The sequence below is a fragment of the Rana temporaria genome, chromosome 13, assembly GCF_905171775.1.
Source record: "Rana temporaria chromosome 13, aRanTem1.1, whole genome shotgun sequence".
Lineage (NCBI taxonomy): Eukaryota > Metazoa > Chordata > Amphibia > Anura > Ranidae > Rana > Rana temporaria.
In genome coordinates, this window is record NC_053501.1 from 95,207,456 (window position 1) to 95,231,443 (window position 23,988).

Consider the following 23,988-nt stretch of genomic DNA (forward strand, 5'->3'; position numbering starts at 1 on the left):
TGTTTTTACAAATTGCCGTGGAGTTCTCCCTCGGGAATGCATACCAAATGCCGTCGCTGGAATGGGCTTTTACATGGTGTTACTAGTTTACACTTTGTAACACCAGCCCTAGTTTTACACTTGCAAACTAAAACTTACGCCGAAAAAACGAAGCTGGAAAGCTTTGTGGATCGCCTTAAGTGCTAATTTGCATACTAGAAGCGGCATTTCGACTCGAAATGCCCCCAGCGGCGGATGCGGTACTGCATCCTAAGATTCGGCAGTGTAATTCAATTACACATGCCGGATCTTCTGCCTAACTTTGGAAAACTGCTTCTGTGGATCAGTTCCAAAGTTAGGACAAGGGATACGATGGAGTAACAGCAGTTACTCCGTCGTATCTCTTTTGTGGATCTGGCCCATAGTCCTTACTGCGAACCAAAGGTACTATCCACAAAAAAATGCAATCACTGTTGTGCTATAGTCTTACAATACACATATATCAGCTCACTGCACAACCTGATGCTCAGTAGAAGTCCTAGGTTTGCCTAGTTCAATCTACAGGGATGCTTACAGCCCACAGCTCTGTTTCTGTGCCGCTTACAGAAGGTTTCTGGCATGCTGGGCTTTAAAATCAGCCTCTTGGCACCTGCACACAGGTGCACCGTGTCTGCGCACGGGCACGAGCAACCATGGCCCTCCCCCTCTCCATCTGCCCATTAGACATAAAGTGCGCTCCCGACTGTCATGGCGGTGCCCAGGGTGAAGAGGAAAGGGGGAGCAGATCACTGGAGGCTTCAGTGGGGGGACCCCTGTATGCATTTGGGGCAGAGCCTGCAGCGGAGAAGGTGAGTGGCGTTTTAACTGACCGACTTCACTGAGAGAGTCCTGGATGGCTATGTAAGAATACACCAGGTATGCACTTCCTCCAGTGGTTAAAACCAGGAAGACATCCTACTCACAAAATATTAAAATAAATTATTCTCTTACCTTATCCACGCCGCAGGAAAGATACTAAGATGTAGTTCCAGCTTTCACCCATCACGGCGGGCAAGTTGTGCCAACCTTCAGGTTTACCAAGGGTTCCATTAAAGAAACCTCATACAGTACCTGCCGCAGAGAATGTGTTTTTAGCACGACGGCATCGCGCTGATTCTCGGCGACAGGGTGCCGACATCTCGCGCTTGCTGGAATAGTAAAAGCACATTCCAGCAAGCGCGTCATAGAAGCGACGAGAGATCCGACTTGGATTCCCGCCAATTCTACACGTGTGCGGTGTTTGTTATGAATCCTGAGGGGGAACTCCCCGCCGGATTTTAAATAAAAATCCGGCATGGGTTCCCCCCTCAGGAGCATACCGGGCCCTTAGGTCTGGTATGGGTTGTAAGGAGACCCCCCCTATGCTGAAAAAACAGCGTAGGGGGTCCCCCTACAATCCATACCAGACCCGTATCCAAAGCACGCTACCCAGCCGGCCAGGAAAGGAGTGGGGACGAGCGAGCGGCCCCCCCTCCTGAGCCGTACTAGGCTGCATGCCCTCAACATGGGGGGGTTGGGTGCTCTGGGGCAGGGGGGCGCACTGCGCCCCCCCCACCCAGAGCACCCTGTCCCCATGTTGATGAGGACAGGGCCCCATCCTGACAACCCTGGCCGTTGGTTGTCGGGGTATGCGGGCGGGAGGCCTATCGGAATCTGGGAGCCAGATACCGGCCCCCCACCCTAAGTGAATGGATATGGGGTACATCGTACCCCTACCCATTCACCTGGAGGAAAATGTTAAAGTTAATAAACACGACAAAAGGGTTTTTAAAATAATTTATTAGTCTGCTCCGGAGGCACCCCCTGTCTTCTTTAGCTCTTTCTGCAGGGGGGGCTTGTTCTTTGATGTCTTTGGGTGGGGGCCGCTCTTCTTCGCCGCCGTCTGGTTCTCTTCCACCGCCGGGGGGGTCGCTTTTATAAAAGCACCCACCCCCCGGCGGGTTTCCTCCGACATCTTCGGCGGGGGGTGGTGTGCTTCTCAGAGCGGGGGGCTTCTTCTTCCACTATCCGGGGGGTCTTTTCCGCTATCCTGGGGGGTCTTCTCCACTCTCCGGGGGTCTTCTTCTATGTTCGCCGCTCTCCGCTGTTGACTCGGCGCACCCCGGTTCTTCCTCCCGCTGTCCGGTGCCTTCTCCTTCAGGGCTGAACGTCGTCTTCTTCTTCTGTGCTGTGACGTCTTCTTCTTCTTCTTCTTCTTCTTCTTCTTCTTCTTCTTCTTCTTCTCTTCTCTTCTTCAGGCTTCTCCCGATGTTGACACGTCGCCTCTTCTCGCTGCAATGACAGGTGCGCGGTTTGCATCTGACTTATATAGGCCTCACAGTCCCATCATGCTCTGGTACCTACCCATGTGATACCTGCCCACGTGGTCAGTTAAAGCGAAGCAGTGCCGTATTACAAAAAATGGCCTGGTCATTAAACAGCCAAATCTTCTGGGGCTGAAGTGGTTAAAGACTCCAGTAACTATCTGTCAACTAACAGGGATACATTTGTATTAGTCATGGAAGATAAAATAGGAGATTTCCCCTGTGACAGACCCAACCAGGACAGGGTTTTTTTGAGGGGACTACTGTCTACTGACTATGGCCCCTGGTGTGCTCTATTCGTTGGGAGGTGTGGGCCTGGGGCACCTTTCGAGCAGTTTTACTTCAGATTCAAGTCCGCGTCTTCCCAAAACACAGACTCTGAGAACTGGAGGATCTGGATACAGATTTGGGGCCTCTGTGTTTTGTTGGGAAATAGACAGCCCAAACCAGCACTGACTGATTCAATCCCCTCCAAGACTCAGAGACTCAAAGCAGATGATTATAATTGGCTCAAAACAACCTGATGCTGGGGTCTCCTGCTGTTATGTATAATCAGATTATGAAGGTGTTATGTGTTTACTGTGAAGTGTCTTTCTCCCATTGTGTAATTGCCCCATTGTGTGTCTCCTACGTGTAAATTCCCATTGTTAATTGGGTAACCTACTTTTTCTGTCTGTTTGCTAATTCTCCTGGAGATGTGATTAGTCCTGTGTCAACTTTACCTTATTACCTAACCATTGTTGGATGTTTACCAAAATGTGTAATATTTGTTTTTCTTGTTCATGTGGTGACTACCCTTTTTTTAAAGTGTAAAAAAAACACTGTATTTCTGTTCAATAAAGTATTTGAGTTTTTACTTCAACATCTTGTCTGAGTACGATGCTTGGGGTAAGGGGTTTGAAGGGCAGGAGGCACTGTTTGGCGGAGGCAACCAGGCAGGGTGCCAGACGGCCAGTCACAAATCCAGCAAGGCGAGTCACCAAGATTTTAGCAAATACCTTATAATCAATGTTAAGGAACAAGATGGGCTTCAAGTTACCGATAAACATAAGAGGCTTTTCTTGGTATGGGAACACTTGTAATGTGTGTCTGTAGGAATTCAACTGCACAATCTGCATTTTTAATCATTTTATAGATGCTTTAGATACAGAATAAAAGAGGGGGCACATTTCTTATAATATAAAGCTGTAGACCCATCAGAGCTTGGCACCCTTGACACCTCAAGACATTTAATAGCTTACACATTTTCTTCTGCTATAATTTCATATTTTGGAGAGGCTAACCGGGGCACTTGTAGCACTAAGAACGTAACCATTTCCAACTATTTTCACAAATCTTGGAAATGTATAGAGGTCCCAGGTATACACAAATTTCTACAAAAGTGGGACTGTATAGAAAAAAAGGTGATCTGGATTAGCTATTTGGTTTTGTTTGGGATTCATGCATCTGATTAAGATGTATTCTATAAAAACTAGATAGATTTTAAGAATACATGGTGCCAGCTCTGTAAAGATTTTAGAAAATTTTCACTGCGGATCATTGGAGACTGTGCCTAGCATTTTGGAATTGCTGTCTAACCAATTGATGTTGTGCCCATGTAGTGGCTGAATGGAAATCCATGTACGCATAGCATAGAATTATATTAAGATAATTGTTTCTGAAGTTGGGTTTGGTTTTTCGTGTTTTTTACAAAGGGTTATGATCTCTCTCCACATATAAACATTAAGGCGCGGATTCACATACATTGGTGCATATTTATGCCGGCGTAGCGTATCTAATATACGCTACGCCGATGTCTCGCAGAGAGGCAAGCACTGTATTCACAAAGCACTTGCCTCCCAAACTGCACTGGGTTCCCTTGGCGTATAGGATCTCCCACTCACCAATAGGGTTTCCTGAGGAAGCTAACAGCGAAAAGCATAGTGATCCATTGGTGCTGGCGCTGTGATCCCTTTGGCTGGCCTCCAGATAAAGATTACTGTCATTACAGCATACTCTATTATTTTCAGGCCATCCTCTCAGGTTTCCTCGTCCAGCTTTCAGTCCTGTATCGGAGACCACACAATATGACCTATTTATGTACTCACCCTTGTTGCATGTTTTTAATATGATACCTAATACATTTTGACATTTTATTTACGTTTGAGTAACATTTCTTCCCTACTGGGATTATAGTGGCAGCCTTTTTTTCATTTTCTCCATATTCTTTCTAAACAATTGGATGTAGTGCCACACATTGCGGTTCTTGTCTCCATTTTTCTCACACTTAATTAATTACACACCATGACACACAATTCATTTTATGAATTGTATGCCACTGTGTGGATAGTGATGTGGAGTATAAGAGCAATAATATCCTCTATTATAAATTACCCCCTCCCCTAACTGATTGCCTTTCTCTGCCTGAAAAGTCTCCGCCACGCCCAGATCTCATAATGCACTGCAGCGCTAAGCAAAAATTAGAAGGGCACCAGTAACAAAAGAGAGCTCAATTCTGATAAGCATATTTTAGGGCTGTTTGGATATAACAGTGAACAGCAAGTAGGAGGGATAAGCTTAATTACAGATAGAGAGCTGGATATGTATATTCCTCCTTAGGAGTAGTGTTGAGCAGAATATGCCATATTCGATTTCGCGATATATCTCGAATATATATTCGAATATTCGAGATATATTCGCTAAATTCGAATATTCGTGATATTTTATCGAAATTAAATGATTGCGATTTTTCACTATTGCGAATGCGAAAATAATTGCGATTTTTTGATAACTGCGGTAGGAGCACTCTGATTGGCTCAGAATATTCGTGATATTTTATCGAAATATCGCAACATGCGAATGCGATATTTATTGCGCAATTTCGAGAAATGCTGGAGGAGCGCTCTGATTGGCTCAGAATATTCGTGATATTTTATCGAAATATCGCAACATGCGAATGCGATATTTACTGCGCAATTTCGACAAATGCTGTAGGAGCACTCTGATTGGCTCAGAATATTCGTGATATTTTACAATACAAAATAATTGCGAATATTCGGCAAATGCGGAAGGAGCACTCTGATTGGCTCAGAATATTCTTGATATTTTACAATACAAAATAATTGCGAATATTCGGCAAATGCGGAAGGAGCACTCTGATTGGCTCAGAATATTCTTGATATTTTACAATACAAAATAATTGCGAATATTCGGCAAATGCGGAAGGAGCACTCTGATTGGCTCAGAATATTCTTGATATTTTACAATAGAAAATAAAAAGTGTTTTGCATTGGTGGTGATTCTTTACTCTATCCATCTGTCACAGCCGTTTGTCAATCAAACACCTTGAAGATTGAACACGTTCATGCTGCATGCTTTGGACTTTTTTTCACTTCACATATCAAAGACATTTTTATGAAAGATTATTTTTCTATTATTGGGACTATATTTCTTTATATATTTGTTTCACTGTGTATTTCACAAGTTATTTGCGCTTGCTTATTTTATAATTTGCCCACATGTCTTGTCACTAGACATATTTTTTATTCTTGTAGAGCGACTCCATTTTCTGTCTTGTATTAAATTATGTTGTATAACATTTTTGAGTTGCTGCTGTATTCTCCCCTTTTTTTAAGGTATGCGCAATTTTTTCCTTCTTACAAAAAAAAATAATATCAAACATACAAATATTCATAACAGAAACATACACAAAGCCCCCCCCTTTTGCATCAGAGACAATCAGAGTTCTCCTACCACAGTTATCGAAAATTCGCAATCATTTTCGCATTCGCAATAGCGAAAAATCGCAATTTTTTTTTTTTCAATTTGGCAACATAAAAGGATCGCCTCAGCTTAGCTACTCGGCCCAGGGTCTCTAATCATACCAGCAATGCTTTTAGACGTCGATAGGATGTGATCTGTTTTAAAAATCAAATTGAAAAAATGCGAATATTCGGAATTGCGAATATTCACTGCGAAATTCGAAATATATCGCGAATACTCGAATATGCCATATTCGAGCCGAATATTCTCAATACGAATATTCGTGAGCAACACTACTTAGGAGTGATTCTGCAGCATGTATGTAGTCTGTTCTCTCTTACTATTCTCCACAAGAAGTGCCAAAAAAGAGCCTTCAGAATACTACTGCTCATGCTTAGAACTTGCAAGCAACCGGCTATAAATGACTATGAAATATTTACTTTGACTATTTCTTATTTGCTTGATTAGAAAATGTACACAGTCACTATTCATATATACAGATCATTTTTAGGAAACACCTGAAATTAATTTAATTGTTATTTATGGGGAATTATTTGCAGCCATATTAATATTAACTTTAATTTACACATGTAATATATTAGTAAAACAGCAAATGTATTATACTGTATTAATATATAATTTTTATATAATTAATTCATAAAAAATAATATTGCATGTTATTCATTTATTGCAGATGGTGTTGCAGTGAAACGTATATCATACATCATACCTATTTTATTTTGCTTGCTTCTGAAAAAGTTCATATTGTTTTTGGCGATATGGATGATAAGAAGAAAAGGTATATTTTTTATTATGGCCACTCTGTACACTGTAGTATGTACTTTTCATATATTTAAATTTAATTTCATACAAAGAGAGACACCTACAGCTTGTGGGTCTATGGTTTATAAGAACTGGGAAATTCACAATTCTCCTGGTCCTCTAAAATGGTGATCATCTATGCAGATTTTTCCTGTATAGATCTCAGCCACACATAATCCGTAGAAATATCATCATCTACTACATTATACACATTCTCCTAAAACATGAAGCAAGGTTAGGAACAGTAAGAGCCGGTTCACACTGGGGCGACTTGCGATCCGACTTCATGTCGCCTCAAGTCGTCCCAAGTCGCGCTGTAGAGAAAAACAATGGAAGTGAATGGGAGCGGTGTTAATACACACGACTCAAGGCGATCCGACTTCAGAAAAGGTTCCTGTACTACTTCAATCCGACTTGTAGGCGATTTGTACCCATTGATTTCAATGGAAGTCGCCTCAGAAGTCGGATCACTGTCTTAACTGAAGCGACTTTCCAGGAAGATAACATACATTTCTCAGGGAAACATCTCCTGCACCCCTCCCTCCCCCTCCCTCTCCCAGAGCTGATTGTTGTTTTATTGGCCACTGGAAAGTCTCCTGTCCTGGAGACGACTTCAAGTTGTGTTGTAAATCGCCCCAGATCGCCCTGTGGTTCATGTTCAAGTCGTGTCGGAGTCGCCTCTGAAAGTCGCGCTGGAAGTCGTGTCGCCCTAGTGTGAACCGGCTCTAAGGGTCAGTTCACACCAGACACAGTTTCGTACCGTTTTGTTTGCATTTTTTCTGCACTAAAAATGCATGCACAGTGTTTCCCATGTATTCCAATGGCTCTTGTTGGCTCTAGTTCATACCATGCAGTCAGTTTCCGGTGCAGAAACTGACTGCATGCTGCAAACTAGAGCCAACAAGAGCCATTGGAATACATGGGAAACACTGTGCATGCATTTTTAGTGCAGAAAAAAAGCACACAGAATTGCATCTGGTGTGAACTGGCCCTAAAAGAGGAAAATGCCTTGTGTAGAATAGATGGTTGTTGCTGTCTGTTTTGAGTGTTAATGGTTGTATACCTACCGCTCCACAGATACATACTGTATGTTGGCAGAATAAAGCATTTCATGTCATTTTTACATATATCTCTACATTATAAATGGGTCAAGACTACTTTCTTTATATACAGTATGTATATACAGTGCTGTGAAAAAAAGTATTAGCCTCTTCCTGATTTTTTAGTTTTTTGGCATATTTGTAACACTTAAAGTGGTTGTAAACCCATTACAATAACTTTGCATCGTATACTAGCACATTATAAAAGACTTACCTGAAAATGAAGCCCTCCAGTGGCATGCTGTCACCACTGACAGGGCTTCTATCTTCACTCAGTCTTCCTTACGGGTTTGCGAGCTGTGGCCATCTGATTGGTCGAGCCTTGATGTCCTCACGCCCGCACGTGCACGCAGGAGCCGCGGCATGGCTCTCTTAATGGACGGCACGCTGTCCATTGAAAGTGCAGTGTGCATGCACCAGTGACATCACCGGCACTGCTTGAGTAAATATCTCGTAAACTGTTCACGTTTTGGAGATATTTACTGTACTGTACCTACAGGTAAGCTTTATTATGGGCTTACCTGTAGGTATAAATACAAGTAACACCTTTACTGCATTCCTTGCATTAGGCTAAAAAATGTTTAGGCATCAGCATCACCCTTCACCACCCCATTTTTCTTACCTGAGCCCTCATTTGATCCAGCGCTGTGCACATCTGCAGATCTTCTCTCCTCTTACTTCTGAGTCTTACTGGCTTTGCTGGGGCAGTGGGAGCCATTGGCTCCCAGTGCTGTCAATCAAAGTCAGAGACGAGGGAGCAGGGGGCGGGGCTGAGTTCGGGAATGAGTATGCATGAGTGCCCCATGGAAAGCGGCTTCTGTGGGGGCACTGGATAGAGAGGAGGGGGCCAGGAGCGCTGGCCGGAGACCCAAGAAGAGGAGGTTTGCGGTCGATTCCATTTCACAGAGCAGGGAAGTATAGAGATGTTTGTTATATTAAAAAATTATATAATAATATTACACAAACATAACCTGAGTAAATACAAAATGCAATTTTTAAATGATGACTTCATTTATTAAGGGAAAAAACTGTCTCGACCTGCCTGGCACTATGTGAAAAAGTAATTGCCCCCTAAACCTAATAACTGGTCGTGCTACCCTTGGAGGCAACATCCGCAATCAAGCGTTTGCCATAACTGGCAATAAGTCTTTCACATAGCTGTGTAGGAATTTTGGCAGGGGTGGACTGACAACTCATGGGGCCTCCGGGCAATAGAAGATTATGGGGCCCCCCGGGTTTACAGATGGCCACCATGCCAGGAGGCAGTGCAGAGGCAGGGCAGCTAAAATCTCAGGATTTTCACATCAAAAGCATGTCGGTTTCGGACATATCAGGGACAGATGTAAAAAAACACAGATTTTTACATACTGTCCCTGGTTTTATTAAAACTGGCAATCCTGATGGGGCCCCCTAGTGGCATGAGGCCCTCGGGCAGTGCCCGAGAGCCCCAATGGTCAGTCCGTCCCTGAATTTTGGCCCACTCTTCTTTGCAGAATTGTTTTAATTCAGCCACATTGGAGTTTTTTTGAGCATGACCAGCCTGTTTAAGGTCATGCCACAGCATCTCAATCAGATTTCAAAGTCTGGACTTTTACTAGGCCACTCCAAAACCTTAATTTTGTTTTAGCCATTCAGAGGTGGACTTCCTGTTGTGTTTTGGATCATTGTCCTGCTGCATAACCCAAGTGCGCTTGAGCTTACTCCTTCGGGATTTTCTGGTAGAGCGCAGAATTCATGGTTCCATCAAACATGGAGTCGTCCAGGTCCTGAAGCTGCAAAGCAGTCCCAGACCATCACACTACCAACACCATTTGATTGTTGGTTTGATATTCTTTTTATGAAATGCTGTGTTAGTTTTACGTCAGATGTAAAGGGACGCACAACTTCCAAAAAGTTCAACTTTTGTCTCATCAGTCCACAGAATATTTGCCCAAAAGTCTTAAGCCTCATACACGCGGTCGGACTTCAAACTTTTCCGTGGATTTTTGTTTGAAGGGCGTTGACTGTGAACTTGGTATGCATACACACGGCAGGACTTTTTCAGCAAACTTTCCCAAAATCACATGTTTTTTTTGCTCTTTTCTGCTGTTTACCACCACCCTTTGCTCAACCTCTGCTATTGTTGGTTGATTGTAACATTGGTTTTGAGCATACGTGTTTTTACGTTGGACAAAAGTCTGATGGACAAAAGTCTGATGGACTTCTGTACACACGATAGGACTTTGCACCGTAAGACTTTTGTTGCCGAAAAGTTTGTCCGTTTGCAGAGCGAACTTTTGTCCGATGAAAACTGAAAAAGTTTGCTTTTTCACATAGGGCCAGGTAGGTTTGGACAGCTTTTTTTCCCTTCATAAATATATTCATCATTTAGAAACTGCAGTTTGTATTTACTCAGGTTATCTGTGTGTAACATTTAAATTAGTTTGATCTGAATCATTTAAGTATATATATGTATATTTAGTCACAGAGACTATGTGGATGAAAATTTGTTGACACCTGGCCATCACATCAATATGATCTTGTTGAACCTGCCATTCCAAAAGAAAAGCATTGGAGCTAAAGGGACCCCTTCAGTGCCGTGACTTTTTATTCTGTCCCCATTGCTAACATGTTGTTTGGACTTCTTTGGGTTAAGTCTGTCTATGGCCATCTTGATTGATTGACCCAGAATGACGGATTTAACTTATACCAGCACCAAGGTATGATAGCAATGTACAATGTGCATACATAAAAAACATATCTGGCAAGCAGAAGAGGAACTTATAACAGACATACAGAGCCTTTTGTTTCATAAAAAGACTTTAGCTTCACCATTCCCTTGCAACTATAACAGCCACCAGTCCTATGGGAAATATTCCAAAAAGTTTTGGAGTGTGTCTTTGGGAATTTGTGCCCATGGTAATGATGCTAGATGAGAATAACTGGCTCACAACTGGCATTCCAATTAATTTCAAAAGGCTCGGTAGCATGCCCGGACTGGGATAAAAACTAGGTTTGGGCATTTTAGACTAAGCAGCCCCGAGCCTGGGAGCCCTTCTCTTGGAGCCCGGTGGCAGAATGCCAGGGCCCAGTCATCTATGCGACCTTTGTGACCCAGGTAGTTCCGCCAGGGGTGTCATTCGTTTTTATTTTACTTTTTATTTTTTTTATCATTTTTTTTAATTTATTTGTTGTCCAATTGGATTTTTTTGCTATTTTTTTTAGGAGCAGCATTGGGGACTTTGGTGAGATATCAAAGGTCTAAGCAGACCTCTGAGGTCGCAACTTTAAAACACAGAAAGAAGAATGAGGACAGAGCCCTCAACCTCCATCTCTGCAGCCTCAGCAGCACAGAATGAATGGACAGGAATAGCTCTGTACAGAGATTCCCATTTATTCAAAAACTGTACAGTAAACACAGTTTATTATGCCTCAGCTATGCATGGACAAAGTCAGTGATCAGTACTAATCACTGGCTGTCCATTCAGAAAAGGAAGTGTCTATTAATGACATATTTACCAGCCCCTTCCCTGTTCTCTAGCCTGACAGATCCCCCCACAGCAGCCAGCAGGAGAGGGGAGGAGGGGGGCGGGAGAGAGCACTCAGAGACCCAGAGAGAGCACAGGGGAACTAGGAGAGAGTATAGGGACCTAGAGGTAGCAGAAAGAAGATGGATAGGTGGGGACGCATATAGAGAGGAACCAATCTGTCCATTGCCACGCGTATTCAGCAGCGGCAGGAGAAAAATGGATGGATCGGTTCTTCTATATGCCGCCCCTCCTATCCAGGTGGCTCTGCCCGCCAGGCAAATGTCTGGTGTGCCCTATAGTCAGTCCAGACCTGCTCAGTAGGGTTGAGATCAGAACTCCGGCAACTTGAGTCCCTCCACTCCACTCAAACCATGTCTTCATGAAGCTGGATTTGTGCACAGGGGACACAATCTTGCTAGAACAGAAAATAACCTTCTTTAAACTAGAGTGTGATCTGTGTCTCTTTCCCAATAACATCACTATACATTTTTTGTCCTGGTGTCACAGGTTAGGAAAATGTCCTCAAAACAGTCACAGACATAACTAAAAACAGAAATGTTATATTTTCCCACTTTATGTAAAAAAATGGCTTCAGTTAGGCCTTAAGAGTCAGCCCTTAACTCTCCCAACATAAGGAACAAATTTCAGTTGGCCCCAGATTGGTATTTATCTTTTGCTAGATACTGAAGAGGTTCGTATGTTAGGTCTTGAATTTTTTTAAATCTTCTTGAATGAAGAGGTTTGTACGTTGGAGTCTCCAGTGGTAAGGCTATCTGCATACCAAAATGCAAGGTTATGTGATTTGCACCCCTTGCATTTTCATTTCAGCTGACTTATAATAAAACAATTAACAATAAAATGCAGGCCAATGTAATGCTGCTTGCAGGACTTCTTCCAACAAACTCCAACATAACTCATAAACTCCTACTAAAAACTATAGCTTTTCTAATTTCTATGTATTTTTTTAAATGTTTGAGAAAGCACAGAGACCTCTGTGCTTGGTTTACTGGGACTAGCAATTCTGTCCACCATGAACTAGTCCTACTCTCCCTGTTGGACTTTTAACTTTATTTTATATTTTGGAGACTGCAGAAGAAAGATGGGAGCATCTGAGAATACACTTATGTAGTATTAAGACTAAAATTCCTTGGTGGGAAGCAGCAGGGCTTAGGGAGAGCTGACCACTGGAGTACCCAAAAGCTTTAAAAATCAAAAGGTGAATCAGCCTACCAAACCTGTACATTTATCAGACCAAAACATATTCAGGGGCCCGGGACCCCAGCCTCTTCCTCGGTCGCTTCTTTTATTTATTTATTTATTTTTTAGGTGGAGAACAGATTCAACAAGAAGTTGAAGTATTGTATTGTGAACCAACCATTCCCGGTGATAATTCCATAAGAATCGACAGTCAGGTAAGTAATAAAGCATTTTATTGCTAAAGACAAACTATATTTGGTAAACCTAACAGTGTCCATACAATGGTCAATTATTTTGTGCCGTGCACCAAGAAAGGTCATCACATATTGGCCTGTACACAACAATGTTGAAGGCTGATCCTATAATGCCATTATTTTATTCTTCACATACAGTAGAGCATATTAAAAATACATCCCCCCTACCTCACCCCAAGCAATGTACTAACCCCATATTCCTGAGCTATAGTGCCTTGAAAAAGTATTCATATCCCTTTAAGTTTTCCAAATTTTTGTCATGATAAAACCAATAACTTAAAGCGGGAGTTCACCCGAAATTTTTTTTTTTAACATTAGATTGATGCTCATTTTGTCAAAGGGAATCGGGTGTTTTTTTAAAATCGAAGCAGTACTTACCGTTTTAGAGAGCGATCTTCTCCGCCGCTTCCGGGTATGGTCTTCGGGACTGGGCATTCCTATTTGATTGACAGGCTTCCGACGGTCGCATACATCGCGTCACGAGTAGCCGAAAGAAGCCGAACGTCGGTGCTGCTCTATACGGCGGTGGCACACCGACGTTCGGCTACTTTCGGAAAATCGTGACGCGATGTATGCGACCGTCGGAAGCCTGTCAATCAAATAGGAATGCCCAGCCCCGAAGACCATACCTGGAAGCGGCGGAGAAGATCGATCTCTAAAACGGTAAGTACTGCTTCGATTTTAAAACAACTACCCGATTCCCCTTGACAAAATGAGCCTCAATCTAATGTTAAAAATTAAGTTTTCGGGTGAACCTCCACTTTAAATGTATTTTATTGGGATTTCATGTGATAGACCAACACAAAGTGGCACATAATTGTGAAGTGGAAGGAAAATTATAAATGTTTTTCAAAATTTTCTACAAATAAATGTGTGAAAAGTGTGGTGGGCATTTGTATTCCAGCCCCCTGAGTCAATACTTTGTAGAAACCCCTTTCACTGCAATTACAGCTGCAAGTCTTTTGGGGGATGTTTCTACCAGCTTTCCACATCTAGAGAGTGAGGCCGCGTATACACGGTCGTTCCATCCGATGAGAATGGTCTGAAGGACCATTTTCATCGGTTCACCGCTAATGTGGCCTGATGGTCTGATGTGCGTACACACCATCAGTTCAAAATCTGATCGGGTCAGAACGCGGTGACGTAAAACACACAACGTGCTGAAAAAAAACGAAGTTCAATGCTTTCAAGCATGTGTCAACTTGATTCTGAGCATGCGCGGGTTTTGAACCGATGCTTTTGGTCCATCATTTCGATTTTAAAGCAAGTTCTATAATTTTTGTCCGAAGGACAACAGACCGATGGGCCGTACACACAGACAGTTTGGACCGATGAAACTGGAATTCAGACCGTTTTCATCGGTTTGGACCGACCGTGTGTACACGGTCTGACATTTTTGCCCATTCTTTGCACAATAGATCAAGCTCTGTCATAATTGGATGGAGAGCAATTTTCTTGCCACAGACTCTTAATTGGATTTAGGTCTTGACTCTGACTGGGCCATTCTTATACATGAATATGCTTTGATCTCAACCATTCAATTGTTTCTCTGGCTGTATGTTTAGGGTCGTTCTCCTGCTGGAAGGTGAACCTCCGCCCCAGTCTCAAGTCTTTTGCAGACTCTTAAAATTGCCCTGTATTTGGCTCCATCCATCTTCCCATCAATTCTGGCCAGCATCCCTGTCCCTGCTGAAGAAAAGCATCCCCACAACATTATGCTGCCACCACCATGTTTCATAGTGAGGATGGTGTGTTCAGGGTGATTTGTAGTGTTAGTTTTCCCTCCACACATAGGGCCGGATTCAGCAAGAATTTACGCCGGCGTATCTATAGATACGCCACGTAAATTCAAAGATGCGCCAGAGTATGTTCTTTCTGTATTCAGAAAGCAAGATACGCCGAAATTAGGCTAAGATCCGACTGGCGTAAGTCTCTTACGCCGTCGTATCTTAGAGTGCATATTTACGCTGGCCGCTAGGTGGCGCTTCCGTAGTTTTCGGCGTAGAAAATGACCTAGATACGCCGATTCACAAACGTACGTGCGCCGGCGGAATTTTTTTACGTTGTTTACGTAAGGCTTTTCCAGCGTAACATTGCTCCTGCTTCTATGAGGCGTACGCATTGTTAATTATGGACGTCTTTCCCGCGTCAAATTTTGATTTTTTTTTACGTCGTTTGCGTAAGTCGTTCGCGAATAGGGCTGGACGTAATTTACGTTCACGTCGAAACCAATACGTCCTTGCTGCGTACTTTGGAGCAATGCACACTGGGATATGTACACGGACGGCACATGCGCCGTTCGTAAAAAACGTCAATCACGTCGGGTCACCACCCATTTACATAAAACACGCCCCCCTCATCCTCATTTGAATTAGGCGCGCTTACGCTGGCCCCATATACGCTACACCGCCGTAACTTAGGAGGCAAGTGCTTTGTGAATACAGCACTTGCCTCTCTGATTTACGGTGGCGTAGCGTAAATACGATACGCTACGCCGCCGTAACAATGCGTCTGGCTACCTGAATCTAGCCCATAGTGTTTTGCTTTTAGGCCAAAATGCTTAATTTTGGTCTCAGCTGACCAGAGCACCTTCTTCCACATGTTTGCTGTGTCCCCCACATGGAAAACTGCAAATGGGACTTCTTATGGCTTTCTTTCAACAATCCCTTTTTTTTTACTCTTCCATAAAAGACAGATTTGTGGAGAGCACTACTTATAGTTGTCCTGTGGGCAGATTCTCCCACCTGAGCTGTGGATCTCTGCAGCTCCTCCAGAGTATTTACCAATTAGGTGACTTCTGAAGGCAATTGGTTCCACTAGTTAGGGGTATCAGAGTAAAGGGGGCTGAATACATATGCACACCACACTTTTCACATATTTATTTGTAAAAAAAAATTGAAAATCGTTTAAAAAAAATTTCCTTCCACTTCACAATTGTGTGCCACTTTGTGTTGGACATGACAAAAATTTAGAAAATGTCAAGGGATATGAAAAATTTTCAAGGCACTGTAGGTAAAACCTCTCTACCAAAACAGAACTTCTGGGTAAGGGGGAGTATGTCCCTAACTGAGTAACCAATCACCGGGGCTGGACATGCCTGGGATGTTGCAACAGGAAGGAGGCAAGGGAGCATGGCTTGGTAATTATATATACCTGCAGGGTTGCATTATGTGCGTGAAGGAGCAAAGCAACAGGGTTTATTCATAAGTAGAAAGATGTAAAACAAAGAAAACAATACATTTTCATATTGTAAAGTTAAAGTTGAACTCTATGGAAAACTTAAATGCTCTTTTGTGTCTAGGGTATCAGTAATAGGGACCTTTACTTACTAAAGTCCATGCTCCCCAAGCAGCCATCGCTCTCCTCTTCTCCCTGACACACTGGCTTGTAGCCAGTCCTATAGCATCCTCTTGTACAGTGCAGAGCTATTGCATTAAAATACGTTTGGGATTTTTTTTTTTGCTAGTCATACTTTCCTCGGTGGATACTTACCTCGCAGTATGCAGTATCAGATCGATGTTGCATCTGTCCCCTGGCATCTCTGCACTAAAAACACTGAGAAACCGAACATCGCCGATGGCTCAGTTCTCACTCCTCCCCGAGTAGAGCGATGCTGACTGACAGTCATTGGAGCGCTGAGCTGTGGAGGGGTGGGGAGTGGCCATCTCAGCGGCTCGCTGAGATGCTGAGACTGCCATCAATCAAGGCAGCTGGCGGATCCAGACTTGGAAGTCTGGATGACGCGCTGCCTCAAGTGACATCAGCGGAAAGCGGACTTCAGACTGCTCTCCTCTGAAACGGGTCACAGTTTTTACCCATAGGAGAAGCCCAGCCTAAAAAACATAGGCGGGACTTCTCCTTTTTAACCACTTAACGACCGCCTCACGAGGATATACGTCGGCAGAATGGCACGGCTGGGCAGATCGACGTACCGGCACGTCGTTTAGATCTACCCAGCCGTGGGTCGCGGGACCGGGACCACGAGACCCGCGGACCCGATTGCCGCTGGGGTCCCGCGATCGGTCCCCGGAACTGAAGAACGGGGAGAGCCGCGTGTAAACACGGCTTCCCCGAGCTTCACTGTGGCGGCTGCATCTATCGTGTCATCCCCTTTATAGGGAGACACAATCGATGATGTCACTCCTACAGCCACACCCCCCTACAGTTGTAAACACACACTAGGTGAAACATAACCCCTTCAGCGCCCCCTGTGGTTAACTCCCAAACTGCAACTGTCATTTTCACAATAAACAATGCATTTTAAATGGTCCCAAAAATGTGTCAAAATTGTCCGAAGTGTCCGCCATAATGTCGCCGCCATTAGTAGTAAAAAAAAAATAATTAATAAAAATGCAATAAAACTATCCCCTATTTTGTAAACGCTATAAATTTTGCGCAAACCAACCGATAAATGCTTATTGCAATTTTTTTTATGAAAAATATGTAGAAGAATACGTATCGGCCTAAACTGAGGAAAAACATTTTTTTTTAGATATTTTTGGGGGATATTTATTATAGAAAAAAGTAAAAAATATTGATTTTTTTTCAAAACTTTCTCTCTATTTTTGTTTATAGCGCAAAAAATAAAAAATGCAAAGGTGATCAAATACCACCAAAATAAAGCTCTATTTGTGGTGAAAAAAGGACGCCAATTTTGTTTGGGAGCCACATCGCACGACCGCGCAATTGTCTGTTAAAGCGACGCAGTGCTGAATCGCAAAACCTGGCCTGGGCATTTAGCTGCCTAAAGGTCCGGGGCTTAAGTGGTTAAGGACCATTTAATAAATAAATAATAATTTAATAAATAAATAAAATCTATTCACCTATATATTCTTTAATAAAAATGTATGGTCTATTGCTCCCAGCCTCCTCCAAAGCTCCATTTTTTTTCTCACTGCTGTGATCCAACTCCCAACTTCCTAAAAGAGAGTGACTACATTCATTCTCCACGGTCTTAGTCAAGGAGGCACAAAAACACACTAAAAAACGATTTCATGAAAAATAGATTACAGGGCCATTAGGTATTGTTTGTGTATAGATTATTTTTTTATAATGAGTATATCGTTTAGTACCACTTTACCCTTGCAGTAAGGGGAGCCCCAGTGTACCTAAGATCCAGCCATATTGGGTGGAAGTATTAGATCTAAACAAGAACATCAGTGGAAATGAGATCGGATTGGACCCATGGCAGTACCTATTCCATGCGATGGACGTTCCAAGGAAAAAATATAGAGCAGCAATCACCCCATTTTTTTAAATGCAGCGAAGACATTAATTCCGAAACAGTGGAAGTCAAAGCAAGCACCGACGATACAGTTTTGGTTGAGGGGGGTAGATAAAATAAGATTTATGGAAGAGGTAACCCACTTGTACAACAATTCCAAGGCTAGATTTACTAGTACTTGGAAAGGTTGGTTGGAGTTTAAACACTCCCTGGTATATGTGAGCTATATGGGAAATGAGGGTAGTATTTAGAGATCTACTTCCGCCCCCCCCCCTATTCTCTCTAGTAAGGGAGAACCAGGGATGCCAATCTGTGCCCAAAATCCATTCCGATCAGTGCCCACAAATGGCGCCAGTCAGTGCCCAGTAATAATGCCTGCCAGTACCTCTTTATCAGTGATGCCCATGAGTGCCATCTATAAGTGTCCATCAGTGCTACCCATCAGTGTCCATCAGAGCAGCCTTTCAGTGCCCATCAGTCCCACCTATGAGTGCCCATCAGTGCCGACTATCGATGCCCATTTGTGCTGCATACCAGTGCCACCTATCAGTGCCCATCAGTGCTGCATATGAGTGCCCATCATCAGTGCCACCTCATTGGTGCCACCTCATCTATTTTTATTGTATGGAGTATCCACAGTACCACACTGTAATGATACAGTATTTGTTTGACACTTCATCAGTGCCGCCTTGTCAGTGCCCATCAGTGCAGCCTCATCAGTGCCCAGCAGTGAAGGAGAAAACGTACTTATTTACAAAATGTTATAACAAATACATTTTCGGTCTTTTTTTTATTTGTTGCGCAATCAAAGCACTGATCAAATACCTCCAAAAGAAATCTCTATTTGTGAGAAGAAAATTATAAAAAAATTGTTTGGGTACAGTGTAGCATGACTGCGCAATTGTCATTCAAATTGCAACAGTGCTGAAAGCAGAAAATTGGCTTAGGCAGGAAGGGGGGAATGTTCCCTGTATTGAAGTGGTTAAAGGAGTTGTAAAGGGAAAAAAAATCACCTTAATGCAATCTATGCATTAAGGTGAAAAAACATCTGATGATGCCAACCCCCCCCCCCCCGAGCCCCCATTTTACTTACCTGACCCCTTGAAAGTCCAGCACTCGGTCCCGAGATCCTCTTCGCCGCTCAGCCTGGCCGCTGATTGGCTAGAGCAGATGGATTGAGAGCAGCACAGCCATTGGCTGGCGCTGCTGTCAATCACATCCAGTGACGAAGCGCGCCGAGGGGCGGGCCGAGTGATACAGTGAGCTCCTGTATCACGGGAGCGTGCCCGCAAGGACTCACCACCATGCGCGTTCTCTCGCATGAATGTGGTAAATTCTTGCGGGGAGGACCAGAGACACCAAAAGACGTGGATCGGGGCCACTCTGTGCAAAACGAACTGCCCAATGGAGGTAAGTATCACATGTTTGTTATTTTAAAGAGAAAAAAAATTAACCCTTTAAACCTCTATTTCAATGTGTGATTTCATATATGTAGTTTTGGATCAAAGTCCAATATATCTTCTGTACAAAATGATACTATGGTAATCTTCTTTGAATCTAATCATTCATAAAAAAAAATAAAAGAAAAGAAAACTTGCTCCCTCCGTTATCACCATTTGCGAGCCGCTGATCTTAATTGGAACACAGCCAGGCTCAATTTTAAACCACAAATAATCAACCCAATGCCAAATGTGTCTCCATATTTTACATTTTTCATTTAAAATCAATAACATTCCATCCACATTGCTCAACAAGGAATCAATATAGACTCAGTAGAACAGATATGTTATTGAATCCTCCAATAAAAATCTTTTGCATGCATCGGTTAATTACTGCCATTTGGAGACACATATATAGAAACTGGAAGGAGAAAAATACATCTCATTAGTCCTGGGAGACTAAATCGCTTTTTCTGACCAAACTTAGTTGTGAGGTCACATCAAATGAGGTGAGCACAAAACCCAAGGGGGAAACATTGGTGAGCACATTTTATTTTATGAATAAGAAGATTCAAAGAAGATTACCATAGTATCATTATATGAACTTTATATTGAACTTTGATCTAAAACTACATAGATAAAATCACACATTGAAATAGAGGTTTAAAGGGTTACTAAACCCTTGTGGCCCGGATTCATGTAGAGCGGTGTATATTTGTGAGGGCGTAGCGCATCTCATAACATTGAGAGGCAAGAACAGTATTCACAAAGCACTCGCTCCCAACGTTGAGCCGGCGTAACGTAAATTGTCCGGCGTAAGCCCACCTAATTCAAAGTAGGAAGGAAGTGGGCGTGATCCATTTAAATGAAATGCAAATGATGGGCCGAACGAACGGCGCATGCGCGCATGCTCAGAATCACGTCGAATTTACTCCCTAAGATAAGACGGCTCAATGCCTACGACGTGAACGTAACCTACGCCCAGCCCCATTCACGTACGACTTACGTAAACAACGTAAAATACGACGGCTGTTCCGACGTCCATACCTTTGCATGGGATGCGCCTCCTTATATGTGGAATAACTTTACGTCGGACGTATGCCTTACTTAAACGGCGTAGATTACTGCGACGGGCGAAAGTACGTTCGTGAATCGGCGTATCTAGGTCATTTACATATTCAACGCGTAAATCAATGGAAGCGCCCCTTGCGGCCAGCATAAATGTGCGCCCAAGATACGGCAGCGTAGGAAACTTACGTCGGTCGGAGGATGCCAAATTTCAGGCGTATCTTACTTGCAGAATCAGGCGCAGAGATACGACGGCACATCCGTGCACTTACGCGGCGTATCAGTAGATACGTCAGCGTAAGTCTTTCTGAATCCGGGCTTGTGTTTTTAAAAGCAAAAATGTCATACTTACCTTCACTGTGCAGTTCGTTTTGTACAAAATGGCCCTGATTCTTTGATCCAGGGGTCTCTCAGCAGCGCTAGTAGCTCCCCCTCGCATCGAGTGACCTGTCAGAGAAGCGCTCTCCTATGGTACACCCGGGCACAATCCCAGGTCCTGCTTCTGCATCTATTGATACAGAAAGCAGGACTCGGCCCCACCCAGCACTTGCATCTTTGGATTCGATTGACAGCAGCGGGAGCCAATGGCTGCGTGCTATCAATCTATCCAATCAGCACACGAGACACAAGTTAGAGCTGGTGTGCTCATTCCCAGGGAGAAGAAAACCGCGTTTAGGTAAGTAAAATGGGGGCACTGGGGGGGGGGGGGGCTGCAGCACTACAGGTGGTTTTTCACCTTAATAAATAGAATGCATTAAAGTGAAAAACCACAAGGATTTACAACCCCTTTAACCATTTAAGACCCGGACCATTATGCAGGTTAAGGACCTTGCCCCTTTTTGAGATTCGGCACTGCGTTGCTTTAACTGACAATTGCGCGGACGTGCGACATGGCTCCCAAACAAAATTGGCGTCCTTTTTTCCCCACAAATAGAGCTTTCTTTTGGTGGTATTTGATCACCTCTGCGGTTTTTATTTTTTGCGCTATAAACAAAAATAGAGCGACAATTTTGAAAAAAAATGCAATATTTTTAACTTTTTGCTATAATAAATATCCCCCAAAAATATATAAAAAAACGTTTTTTTTTCCCTCAGTTTAGGCCGATACGTATTATTCTACCCATTTTTGGTAAAAAAAAACCGCAATATGCGTTTATCGATTGGTTTGCGCAAAATGTATAGCGTTTACAAAATAGGGGATAGTTTTATTGCATTTTTATTAATATTTTATTTTTTACTACTAATGGCGGCGATCAGCGATTTTTTTCATGACTGTGACATTACATGCCAAAGTTTTTCGGCATGTAGAAAAAACAAAGTTTTTCCAACTTCATCATTAAAACTACGTTGCCCACACACCATCGTTTTTAAAAAATGCTTTAGCAAAGCGCGGTGACGTACAACGGCACTATAAAGGGGAAGTTCCATGCGGATGGCGCCATCCTTGGGGCTGCTTTAGCTGATTCCGTATTAGTAAAAGACGATTCGCGATTTTCTGTCTGTTACAGTGTGATAAATGTGCTTACTCCATTACGAACGATAGTTTTACCAGAACGAGTGCTCCCATCTCATAACTTGCTTCTGAGCATGCGGGGTTTTTAACGTCGTTTTAGCCCACACACGATTATTTTTCACAACCCGAAAAACTACACTGTTAAAATTTTTTGTCGTTTTTCAGAAGCCGAAAAATGATGTGAAGCCCACACACGATCATTTTAAATTACATTAAAACTATGTTTTTTTCATGCCGAAAAATGATCGTGTGTACGCGGCATAAGACCATTGTCAATGGAACAGGTGTTCCCAATAGAGATTTCTCTTGTTCTGGTGACAACTGCAACATATGGATTTCCTATCACTTTCTGTCCTGGAGACAATGGTTACTGAAAGAAAATAGAGTGAATCTCACCAGTGGGGACACAGAAAGCTATTAAGTCCCCCAGCACAACATACTCATAGGTCCTGGGAATTTTTAGGGCTTCAAATGTAGTCAGGTGAAGGAAAACATCAAACAAGTTTAATAGCTGTGGTGAGGATGTGGCTCCCACATAACAAGGCTTCCTTCGACGGACACCCAGAAGTATAAGTTTCTTGCTGTTTTTTGCCGAGAAACTCGGTCGTGTGTACGAGGCTTCAGTGTCAAGCCCATTCCATAATGGTGAACTTCTCCTGCTCATGCCTGGGGCTGTTTTTGCTGCCATGAACTCTGCAGAAACCCTGTATTTTATCATTGCAGTTGACTGTCCTGTGGACAATGTAAAAAACTCTTCTCATCCTTGCTTTTCTTTTAACAGAACTTCTCTGGACACGAAAGAGACGACCATGAGAATCCTTACTCTCAAAAATGTATAACCCTTTATACGAGCCTTCAAAGTTTGTAGTCAAAATGTACAGATGTTAACGTGAGTTTTTTGAAAGTATAGTAAATTCACGCCACGCATATGGGATCTAATTCGTTTGGATTAGCCGCAGGTGCTATATAACAACATATGTGAAACTAAATGTCAATTTATTAAAAACTGTGCTGCAAAAAGCTCAAGATGTGCAAAAAGAGTAAAAAAATATTATAGAACCTTCAAACTTAAATAAAGCGACAATGCCGCCCGGAAGCAATAAAATAAAATGAGTGATTACTTTAAAATGTGTGCAAAAAATACCCCAAAATATGCAGTATATACAGCAGGTAAAATAAGTATTGAACACTTCACCATTTTTCTAGGTAAATATATTTCTAAAGGTCCTATTGACATGAAATTGTCACCACATGTCAGTAACAACCCATGCAATCCATACATATAAAGGGAAACCAACACAAATAAGTTCAGAAATTAAAGGGTCACTAAAGGAAAAAAAAAATTGCTTAAAATTAATGTCTGCAAGGTAGACAGACAGAATCGTGTAATGATTCTGTTAAAAAGCAAGTAAATACCTATTAAATTCCTTCATCTATATCACCTCCGGCATTCTAGTTTCCGTTCTCTCATTCACTTCCTGGTTTACATCGCTCGTGAATGTAAGAACTACATTTCCCAGTATGCATTGCGGCACGCCCAGTAATTCACACCTCCTTGAAGTCTCTAACACGTAGAGAGCGTCCTGCAGCACAGATGTAGTTCCCAGGAGGGGGTGAGCACGTCACTGACCACCGCAGTAAAGCCTCCCTTCACGGTGGTAAGTTACAATCAGACAAGCAGGAAGTGAACAGAACAGAGAAGAAATAGAGCAACTTCTGAGCAAAAACAAACAATGAGGAAGTGAAAAGAGGAATGTCTGCAGGTAAAGAATGCTTATTATGAAATAAAAAAATTTCCTT

The 23,988-nt window shown here is 42.8% G+C and overlaps 1 long non-coding RNA gene across 1 annotated transcript; it reads left to right on the forward strand.

Annotated features, from left to right (window-relative positions):
* The first annotated feature begins 6,780 nt into the window (after positions 1-6,780).
* Positions 6,781-23,176, forward strand: LOC120920785. The gene is made up of 3 exons (XR_005744772.1): positions 6,781-6,861; positions 12,820-12,905; positions 22,970-23,176. It is a non-coding gene; the product is annotated as an uncharacterized LOC120920785 (long non-coding RNA).
* The last annotated feature ends 812 nt before the right edge of the window (positions 23,177-23,988 follow it).